This window comes from Phascolarctos cinereus, unplaced genomic scaffold (assembly GCF_003287225.1).
Source record: "Phascolarctos cinereus isolate Bilbo 61053 unplaced genomic scaffold, phaCin_HiC Scaffold_2;HRSCAF=192, whole genome shotgun sequence".
Taxonomy (NCBI): domain Eukaryota; kingdom Metazoa; phylum Chordata; class Mammalia; order Diprotodontia; family Phascolarctidae; genus Phascolarctos; species Phascolarctos cinereus.
The window spans coordinates 397,371,513-397,383,407 of NW_027555625.1; the positions used below are offsets into that span (position 1 = coordinate 397,371,513).

Below are 11,895 nucleotides of genomic sequence, written 5' to 3' on the forward strand. Positions count from 1 at the left end.
AAGAATTCAACCCAAGCCTTCTTTCAGCCAAAGACAAGGTTTATTAGAACATCCACCATATTGGACAGACTCTTAAGGAGTCTGAACATTAGTAAGCTATTTGCTCAGTTTTAAGAATCTGAACCATGGCTAGATTATAAGAATCCCAGCAGTGGCTAGATTTTAGGAATCTAAGCATCTTAATGGAGACAAGATGGACCTTATACAGAAAGCCTGTGGGAGGGATCTAGGAGTGGATCTGAATGGGAGTGGCCAGGAAACTGGGGTGAACAGAACTCCTGGGACCGGGACAATGAAGCCTACCTAGGATTAAGTGTGGGAAATGGCTGGGGCCATAGGGAGGTAGGGGAGATTGGGTGTAGTCACAAGGAAAGGCCAGTTGATGGGATTATTGCCTCAGGCAAAAGCTAGAGATTTGGCCACTTAGGAAAGTCCAGGGTTTTTCCTTTCTGGGGCCCAGATCCCAGACCCATCAGTATCAAATCTTGCATTCTTGTGTAACCCTCCCATCCACAGACTTTTGTTTTCTCCCATATAGATTTCTGCAGCTTGCTAAATTAAATGCTGTTGTTTTTCAGTCTTTATGTCATGTCCCACTCTTTGGGACGCCATGGACCATAGCAAGCCAAACCCTTCTATCCTCTAGTATCTCTCAAAATCTGTCCAATTTCAACCAGATTCAATGATTTTCCACAATTAAGGAGTAGAAGTACCAGTCTGATTCAGTGGGGGAAGGGGGAAAGGACTAAGAGGTAACATCAACACTGTCACAGATAGACTTATCCTTTGACTGCTTAGGAAGCTTTCTTTCCAGAAGTCCCTTCCCTTTGGTTTTTGAAAACTCTAGATAAAGTCCTAAACTTTAAGCATTCTTCCCCTATCCCACTTCCACCCTGCAACTCTTCCCATGTACACCTTTACAGCCTTTAGATTTCTTCTCTAACAGTTCTAAGCACTGTTCAGCTGATGCCACAAGAGATAATAAGCTATACCCATCTCTATCCTTTACCTGACATAATGGTTTACCCTGGGTTTATTGCATTGAAGCTATCATCAGATTGCTCAATAGGTGAAATAGGCCTCCCTCCAATTCTCCCATTCATTGGCTCTTCACCCCCATTCCAGAGATTCTGGAGAAAGTTCCTACATATAAATTTGTAAATAATTGAATTCTAGGCTCAAAGTCTAAAATGTTATCCCCAGAAAGAGAGGAAGAAAAAAAAAGATACCCAGTGTAATAACATGATTTAGGTATAGAACAAGAAGTTTACCTGCCTCACAAGAAATGGAACACTAAGAAATAAAGAATCATTGAATGATTAGAAAAGAATCCAGTGACTCATCACTTCTAGTACAATCAGTTAAGAGGTCTAGTAGGAGCATAAACAATATTTGGAAGACTGCTAATCAAACAATTTGGATTTTGCTTCCACTAAGCATGGTATTGAAGAAGATGATGAAGTTCTGGAGGTGGGTTGACCAGAAAGAATTCAAGAGGCAGATATTCTCCTAGTCAAGAGAGCTTTATTAATGAAAAAACAGCAGCCTTTGGTGTGGGTACTAGCAGTTTGCAGGAAAACAGGGATTTATTTTTATATAAGAGTGGGAATATGCTCCTACATGAAAAGTTAGTTAACCACAAGAAAAGGGGAGGTAGGAAAAGGAAGCAGGTGTGCTGAAAAATAGTTCAAGGATGTCCTCACAGAACAAGGAACTTAGCTTGCAAAATTTGTTTCAGTATGGGGGGTTAATCATGTATGCAGACTATGGGCTAAGGAAGCCAAGTTTTGTTATCTGACAGAGCTTCCTGTTACTGGGCAGATTTAGATGAGGCTCTCAGAGTTTCTGGGAAAAAGTTGGCCTCAGAGGTTCCCACTGTGGGCTGGGTAAAAGTCACCCTCATCAGTATGATCAGACAACCAGAAGGATCTCCCTTCCAGAGGCCTCCTTCTCCTATGCCAACCTCTTGTCCCAAGCTTTATCCCTGTTACTGCTGCTGCATCTAAAGCCACTCCAATACACCGCCCTTGTTGCCAGCCTTTGAGGGTCTCCTAGAACCTATATTCACAAGGTTGATGCTAGAGAAAACTAAACATAATAACAGAGGGAAGGCAGCCAGGGTCTCTGATAACAACCTTAAAATGAATTCACTTTCCATTTTGTTATAGAGTAGGTTCCTATGCATCCCAAACACCACCTCCCCTCCCAAACTGGAATCACATTTTATCTTTCCAAAACCTTCCCCAAGAGACTCACCAGCCAGAAGCCACTCCTACCAGGGGTGACACCCTGTATCATCAGCTTTTCTGGTTCAGCAATCAATGGTGGGGGAGGGATCCTAAATGTAGCTATTACTCACACATAGCCAGAAGCAGGCTCAAATTCCTATTAGGTCAACTTCTCTACCCCCATCCCCAAAACAGAAAAGATGGAGGGAAGGCAGGAGACTTGTTGCATTCACAACTATACAACTGGGATTAGTGGGATTCAACAAGTATTGCTCTAAAGAGGGGTGTGGTTATCTAACTGGGTCACTGCCTAAGGGAAAGCATGATAGAAAACAATAGGTGCTACCACAACCACCAGCATTCAGACTACAGACCCATTGCTGCAAGCCTGAAACAGTGAGCTCTGGGCATGGCTAGGAGCATTGATTGATAATCAGCCTTTTGCTATTGTTTTTCTCTTTGAAACATTCCCTTTCACTTTTTTCTGCTATTGTTTTATTCTTTTATTAGCATTATTGGTTATTCTTTTGAGCTGGGGGAAGATGGGGACTATGTTTAAATGAACTCTCTCAGACATCTCTTCAGAAATCCTCAAGACCACCTTTTAAAAAAAAACAACTATTCTGGTGATACTGCTTGGCTATGAAAGTCATGGAGTGTCAGTCTCCAAAGAATTAAAGCCTGCAGTCACTCTAATAGAAACAGAACAGAGTATGGCAGGTGTGAGCAGGTTTCAAACATTCAGACATATGCTATACGGTGAAAGAAAGAGATGAACAGAACAATGAAGGATGTGCCCCACTGGTATCCATATAATATCAATCCATCAGTCAATAGGCATTTATTAAGTGCCTAACATGAGCCAGGTACCATGCTAGATGTAAGAGATCTGAAGGAATTCCTGCTACCATATTGAGTTGAACCCTGTGAAGGACTTATAGGTGGACATGGGTAAGAGTCACAAAGGATGAGAAAGTTTAGATAGGATCTGCTCCTTTGGAAGAGTTGCCCAAATCAGTGAGATCACTAATCCCAGTGAAGCATTGAAATTTTAAAGTGTCTTACAGTGGGAGTAAACCTTCGGCCAATAGATCTGTATCTCCCTGTTTTATGCCTCATTTGATGTTCATAATCAGAAAGTGCATAGAGATAGCTCTGTGATTGGACTCATTAAAAAATCTCACATGCATGAGAGACCACTTATTCAGAGAAAGCCTTAAAGAAACCAGAAAATCTGTCTAGGTCGAAGCAAAGTCCAAAGTACTGAGTTATTGAAGGTGGTGGTGGTTGTTGTTGTTGTTTTCTGTAATGACTCAATTTTTTTTTCTAATGAGGTTTCTTAGGAATCAAATGTTTATTCACATTTTTGCCATTGCTAAGGATTTTTATGTTTATATACATCTTATTTAGAGTTATATAATATATATAATGATGTCTATTTCCATTCAAAATATATAGAGATATCATGTTTCTAAAACTTTATTATTTTGAGCTGAATTTCCTCATGGGTGGTTTCCTGAAAAAGGCTAGGTATTTTAGGAAAGCTGAAGAAAATTCATGCCTTGCTCTATCATTTCTGAATTAGATATGGACATGATAAATACATTCATTGCTTTTTTTTTTAACACTGATTCAAAGCTACAAAATTTGACAAGTCAAAGTGTTTTAACTCAGAAAAACACTTTCAAAATAATCTTAGAAATAAAGTGTACCAGATGCTGGAACTTTTCTCCCTCCCCTCATTTCTGCCACACACACCCAAAAAAGAATGGTGTCTACCCAGGAAGGAAAGTGGGTAGGATGAATAATTTCCCTGTCCTATAAGGCAATTTGAACATTTACTGGGTAATAAGTAAGTTGGGAGTGTTGCTCATATAGAGGAACACCCATTTCAGGTGTCAGAGGGGAAAAAAGGCCCTCAAGAGTTGCAGTCATTACATATAAACCTGGAGTGGGTAACAAGGAATCTTTTGAATTTGGAGAATAGATTCTTTCTATAGAGAAGCTTCTGTGAAGTCAGAGGTCACTTGGATCAGTAGCAAAGGGAAAAGTCTCAGTGAGAGGACATCCTTAGTCTGGTACAGACCTACAAGTATAATGCAGAAAACTGTCTCCTGCCAGATGCAACATTTTAGGGGCCTTCCGCTCTGTGATGGCAAGAACTATGCTTCAAGAGTAGAGAAGAACTCACTTGGTCAGAGTTTGGGCCATTCCTGAGAACAACACCTGGTAGCAGCTGCTAGATATGTAGAACTACAACCAGAAACACATGGGTAACACCTATAGAGGGCAAAAACAAATTCAGAGTAGTTACAATGCCTGACGACACCTTCTTGGAGCAAGGAAAAACAAACGGAAAAGCCAAGACTGATAAAAACCAGATGGGAGCTGCAGAAAAATAAAGCTGCCGATTCAAAATTATGATTGAGAACCTTAGAAAAGTTTTGGAAAAGGGCTGTTCATTAGAAAGTCTCTTCCCCTCCCTCCCCCAACAAAATTTCCGTTCTCTAACTTGGTGAATCTTGTGCTTACAAGGGGTGATGGTGTCAAAAAACTGAATAGTGGCAGTTACTGATTTTCTCTGATTTTCCAAGTGGGGGCTATGACCGAAAGAAATGAAAAATCCCCTCAGTGTAACTCACATAATAAGAGCTTCTGGCACAAATATTGCATAAGTCATAAATAGGCAATGGTGACATGAAACGTTGACATTTTAAAAACATTTAGTGATGCTCTTAAAGATCAACCTCAAGTCTGCACATTTCAACTATGAAAATTTCTCCCTATTCTCCCCACCCCAGCCCAAATTAAGGATTCACTTTAATCTGTGAGTTATTAACTTGAAGTTTCCATAACAACTATAAATTCACTTGGAATGTGCAACTGCTTTAGTAACTGGATGGCTTGGGGTTCCTTGTCGGTGCCACAATTTGCTGCCTAAAAGCATGATGAAAAGTATTACCAAAGTATTTTTTAAGTAAATAATTATGAACATAGTAGACACACATTCATATTCCTTCATATTTGAAGATGACATTTCAAACAGGTTTTAGTTTGCCTGAAACATGAGTTGCTATCAGTCGTTATAATGACCCTTTGCCCTTCTGGGGCAAAGCTGGAGCTTCAATGTGTAGTTTTAATCATTCTCTGCCCAGGTCTACCAGCTAGCAATGATTAAAGTGGTGCTGTTTGAATGTATGTGAAATCTGGGATATGTGATTTTACTACTCCAGGTGGCACAGCTTCCAATAAACAGACACTCTGTCTATTATGTATTAGCCAGACTTGAAACGTTCCACTCCTCCTCCCTCTAGCTCTTGAAGGCACATATGCTTGCTTACATTGCTTACATACACACACACACCCCCATCACTTTCTCCTCTGACCCAATAACCATCTACACCATTCTCTTTTCTACCTTTTCTGTAGAATTGAATTGTTTGTGGTACTAAAAAATGTAATGTATATGTTGCACACCAGGTCACTTTCTCCAACCATACTCACACTAACATTTAAATCTTCAGAACAAGACTGCTTTTCCTATTGATTATCAGCTGAAATCAGTTAGTCAGTTAGAGTTAATTAGCTTTCAGAGTTATTTATTGAGAAGATATAGCAAGGAAGACTTCCACTTCTGGAAGCCAAGATGGCAGAGTAAGAAGTAAGTCACTCTCATCCTCCCTTATTGACCTCTGAAAGTCCAGAAAATATTGCCCCAGGAAAAACCCTTGAACAGCTGAACCAGCAGAAAGATGTGGTGCAACAGTCTTGTAACCCAGGAAGTTTGGGGAATTAATGGCAAAGGTCCCTCTCACTCTGGGGGAGGGGGAGCAGTACAGAATGGGAGGCATCCCAGCAAGCCAACAGGAAGCCCCACCTCAGCATACCAGGGGGAGATCCTGAGCCCCAGGGCTGTGGAACAGGCAAGCACCAACACCAGAATCCCCAAGTGCCTCAGTAGAGGCAGGGGAACCTGTAGACACAAACTTGGAAAACCACCACATGTGATGGCATTCTCCAGCAGTCAAATCTCCCAGTGCCTCAGCACACCTCTGGGAAGCACAATTCCAAGAGGCAAAGCTCCACACTGACAGACATTCTCCAACAGCCAAATATTTGAGTGCAAGGCCCAGGTGAGCAGGAGCCAAACATTCGAGTGCAAGGCCCAGGTCAACATCTTCCAGGAGCAACTCCCCACCCTACCCCAAGAGCTCCAGTGTTGCTGACCCCATCCCAGCACCAGATAACCTGCCAGAACCCTACAGCCTCCAATTGCCAGCATCTGAGGCCCCAGCACACAAAGCCAGTGACCAGGTCCCAGGATCCCAACATAAGAAGCTTGGATCAGTGCTCCCTGAACTCCACCAGGAGGGCTCAACTTTTTTTAAAAGTCAGGAAATAATCAAACACTATGAGCAAAAAGCAGAAACAGACAATGACCATAGATTCTTGTTATGGGGACAGGGAAGATCAAGGCACAAAATCAGAAGAGGACAACATTGTCAATGTACCCACATAGAAAACCTCAGAGGAGAATATGAACTAGTCTGAAGCCCAAAAAGCTTTCTTGGAAGAGCTCAAGAAGGATTTTAAAAGTCAAATAAGAGAGGTAGAAGAAAAATTGGGGAAAGAAATAAGGTGTAAGAGAGAATCAATAGCTTGGAAAAGGAAAGATAAAAATTAACTGTAGGAAACAAGTCCTTAAAAAATACAATTGGCCAGCTGGGGGAAAAGTACACAAAAGAAAACAACTCCTTAAAAAGTAGAATTGGCCAAATGGAAAACGAGGCACAAAAACTCACTAAAAGAAGAACTTAAAAAGTAAAATGGGCCAAATGGAAAAGGAGATACAAAATCTAATAGAAGAAAACAATTTGTTAAAAATTAGAATTGGGCAAGTGGAAGCTAATGACTCTATGAGAGAGTGAGAATCAGTCAAAACAAAACAAAACAATGAAAAAATGGAAGAAAATGTAAAATACCTCATTGGTAAAACAACTGACCTGGAAAATAGAGCCAGGAGAGACAATTTAAAAATTATTGGTCTACCGGAAAACCATGATGAAAAAAAAAAGAGCATGGACAGCATCTTTCAGACAATCATCAAGGAAAACTGCCCTAGAACCGTAGGGTAAAATAGTCATAGAAATAATCTATTGATCACCTCTTGAAAGAGATCCCAAATTGAAAATGCCAAGGAATATTGTAGCCAAATTCCAAAATTACCAGGTCAAAGAGAAAATACTGCAAGCAGCCAGAAAGAAACAATCTAAATATCATGGAACCACAGCCAGGATTACATAGGACCTTGCAGCTTCTACATTAAAAATCAGAGGGCATGGAATATGATATTCCATAAGGCAAAGGAACTTGGATTACAACCAAGAATCAACTACCCAGTGAAGTTGAGCATAACCTTTCAAAGGAGGAGATGGATATTCAAGAAAATAGGGGACTTCCAAACCTTCTTGATGAAAAGACTAGAGCGCAACAGAAAATTTGATCTTCAAATACAAGAGAGGCATAAAAGGGTAAACAGGACAGAAAAAAACAACAAATGTTATTAATAAGGGCAAACTGTTTACATCCCTACAAGCGAAGATGACATTGTAATTCTTGAGAATTGTATTGTTGATACCCCATTTAAAGGGGGTATATATAGACAGAGGGTGTGGGTATAAATTGACTTTGGTGTAATGATAGAAAATCTAATTAAGTGGATTAAGTGGATCTAATTAAGAGATTGTACTGCAGAAAAGGAAAGGAAGAGGCAGACAAGGGTAAATTACATTACATGAAAAGGTACAAAAACCTGTTACAGTAGAGGGAAAGAAGGTAGGGAGTTGAGCATTGTTTAAACTTTACTCTCATCAGATTCAGTTCAAAGAGGGAATAACATAATCAGGTATAGAAATCTAATTTACCCTATAGGAAGTAGTAGGGTAAAGGGAAATAAAAAGGGAGGGAGTGGATAAAAAGGAATGAAGTAGTAAGGATAAAGGAGAAGAAAAGGGAGAAGACTAATAGAAGGAAGGGCAGACTGAGGGAGATGATGGTGGAAAGAAGATACAGCAAGAACAAAAGTACAAAATACCTCCTAAATTGGAGCATACTCACTCCTAAAAACCCATTGGTTAAAGCAGGAGCAAAGCTGCTAAAAGTTACTCCCCCTCACACCTAAAATTCACTTCTGGTTGTGATGTAGTCTGTGCAGAAGTTGCTTCCTTGCTTGCAAGACATGGTGTCTTAATCGCAAGTTCAATTCATTGCTGGGCCAGATGAAGTAGATGGGTCTCTTCTCAGGTCTGACGCCTCACCTAGCTCAGCTGCTTCAGCTATAACACTTATACTATAGATTCCAGAAGGCAGACTTCCAGTGACTTTTCCAACTTTTCAAAGCTCACAATATCAATCTCTGATACTTATTCACCTAAGATCAGGAAATTATGAACACAACAGGACAGACTAAATAGAGGGGCTAGAGGTTTGCAGTCACATGGCCTCCTGAATTGGGGGATAAGGCAGCCAGAAGTACTTCTTGCTATCTCTTTCCCCACCTGAAAAGTTACATAATTTCTTCCTCCTTTGTCAAAAGGTGCCTAGGAAAAATATTCATCTATTCCTGACTTTTATATTCACACACAGTTCCAGTTCAACTGTCAAGTTAAAGGCTTTCTATTGCTACGCAGAAAGAAGACAAGAAATGATGAAAAGGAATATCTTCACATACTCTGAACTGGGGTCCCTCACAACATATCATGCATTTCTGGAGACACAGTCTCCAGTCTTTCACATGACTTAATGCCAGGCACAGCATTTTTTTTTCTCCACACACAGCGTCTTGTGCATGTTCTTAGGACTGTGCCTTTATTGGCTAGCCCATTACACGTAGAATAAGTAAAGATAACCCCTCTATTATGTTTTTGTTCTTACGGATCTCACAGTTCCAGTTGTCTACCTGAACTTTTAACCAATATTCATCATTTTTGTTTGCCTGTTTCCTTTCTATTTGGCTCCTGTCCTAACATTTGCCCTGATCAGAGATTTCCCTGGGTCCTAACTTTTGGTTTGCTTCCCTGATTCTGAGCCATTACCCTGCTCTTACCCTTGATGCTTATCCATGCTCTGGATAACCATTGATTCTAGGCCTCCAGCTCTAACTTGACTAACAGCTTCTCTGACTCTGGCTTCTTATTTGTCCATCTCCATCCTTTATTCACAGTCTTACCTCATCTTTCTCAGTCCTGGCTCCTTACTATGGGAGAGATGATACGGTATAGTGGAATGAGTCCTGGATCTGAAGCAGCAAGGCACCTTGAAGGAGAGAGAGGAAACAGCAAGCACCAGGTAAGTCAAGCCACCACAATCACCTTGATCATTATCTCACCTCTGACCCTGAGGAAGACAGCCCAGGATCCTGAGACCAAGAGCCTTGAGAATAGTTCCCCAAATCACCATGCCTGCTTTCAGCTCAGTCTCATCAATGAAAGGAGAAATTATCTTGGAGGGGGGCCCATTTTTGTCATCACCACCAGCAATAACTTCTTTTTTTTTCCAGTAGAGGTTAAATGTTTTATTTTTCCAATCCAAGTTCACCCTGAAATCTGTCCATGAACCCAAGCCCTCTTGTTCTAGTTTAAAAGGGGTTGAAAGGACCACTAATGTTCATGACAGCAATGAACAATAGTCTTTAGTTATTACACACACAGCAAGGTAGAGCAGAGGTACAATTTGTATCATTCAAGGATCTGTTTTGTCTCCTTTTCTCTTTTTTTAATTTTTAATTTTTTTATTAATTTATTTTGATTTATCAAAAATCACTTCCATATGCTTTTGAGTTTAAAATTTTTCTCCCCCTTCCTCCCCATCACTCTCCCCAAGATGGCACACAATCTGATATAGGCTCTACATTTACATTCCTATTAAACATATTTTCACATTAGTGATGTTGTAAGCAAAAATTAAAACCAATAAGAGGAACCATCAGAAAGACAAAACAAAACTCAACAGAAGAGAAAAAAAAAATAGCAATTCAACTTCCAGAGTTCTTTCTTTGGATGTGGATAGCATTTTCCATCACAAGGCCTCTGGACATGTCTTAGATCCTTGTATTGCTAGGAAGGGTTAAGTTTATCAATATTAGTTATCACACAACACGGCTGTCATTGTGTACAATGTTCTCTTGGTTCTGCTCACTTCACTTAGCATCAGACCACACAAGTCTTTCCAGGTTTTTCTGAAGTCAGCCTGTTCATCATTTCTTATAGCACAATAGTATTCCATTACATTCATATACCACAGCTTGCTCTGCCATTCCCCAATTGATGGCATCCTCTCAATTTCCAATTCTTTGCCACTACCAGCAATAACGTCTGACCAACTGCCTTCAATAGGTAGATAGGCTCAGAAGCAGAGCACACCTTCTGCTCCACCAGCAGGCCTGCTTCAAGAGCCCTCATAGCCATCATTTGGGAAAGCAATTCTTTTGGAGAAAGGGCAGCCATACTCACCAATTCTCAATCAATTGCCTCATACAATTCAGGCAAACTATCCTTCTGAAGCAGTAAATCATGTTGAAAAAGAGACAGGAGGCAGAATGTGCCAAGCAAGTCAAGCCATAGCCACTTTGACCACTATCTTCCCTAAGAATCTGAAGAAAAATGGCCAGAATCCTGAACTCAAAAGTAATATTGTTTCTAGCCCAGTGTCCTCAGCCATCATCTAAAGAAACATTTTCTGTAGAGATGTGGCCTGGAAACAGTTCAACTGCAGCACGGTCTGAGAAAAACTTGAGAGACTTCATATGAAGTGATGCAAAGTGAAGTGAACAGAACCAGGAGAACATTGTACACAGTAACAGCAATATTGCAAGGATGTTCAACTGTAAAAGACTTAGCTACTGTGATCAAGACAATGATCCAAGACAATTCCAAATGACCCATGATGAAAAATGCTATCCACTTTCAGAGAGAGAACTGATAAACACTGAGTACAGACTGAAGTATACTTTTTAAAACTTAATTTTATTTGTTTGTGTATGTGTGTGTGTGTGTTTTTACAACATGACTATTATGGAAATATGTCTTATATGACTTCACATGTATATCATATTGCTTGCCTTCTCAAGGGGTAGGGGAGGGGCAGGTACAGGAGGAAGAGACAGAATTTGGAATTCAACATTTTTAAATGAATTTTTTTCAAAAATGCTTTTTAATAAAAATAACAATAAGAATCGGAAATTGAGGGGGATGCCCATCAATTGGGGAATGACTGAACAAGTTGTGGCATATGATTATAATGGAAGATTATTGTCTATAAGAAGTGATGAGCAAGATGACTTCAGAAAAACCTAGACACAGTTACATGAAATGATAGAGAGTGAAGTGAGTAGAACCAGGAAAACATTGTACACATCAACAGCAATATTGTGTGATGACAACTGTGAATGACTTAGCTATTCTCAGAAATACAATGATCCAAGATAATCCCAAAGGAATCAGGAAGAATGCTATCCACCTCCAGAGAAAGAACTATTGGTGACTGAATACAGATCAAAGCATACTATCTTTTCTCTCTTCCTTCCTTTCTTCCTTTCTCTTCTTTCCTTCCTTCCTTTCTTTTTCTCTCTTTCTCTTTCTTTCTTTCTCTTTTCTCTCTTTCTCTTTCT

At 40.1% G+C, this 11,895-nt stretch overlaps 1 long non-coding RNA gene across 1 annotated transcript in view; it reads right to left on the reverse strand.

Annotated features, from left to right (window-relative positions):
- The window catches only part of LOC110212366 (uncharacterized), a 68,624-nt gene extending 59,088 nt beyond the window's left edge, over positions 1-9,536 (reverse strand). The window contains exon 1 of the long non-coding RNA XR_002325645.2: positions 9,457-9,536. This is a non-coding gene — a long non-coding RNA (uncharacterized LOC110212366). The remainder of the gene's footprint in view (positions 1-9,456) is intronic.
- Between the last annotated feature and the right edge of the window lie 2,359 nt (positions 9,537-11,895).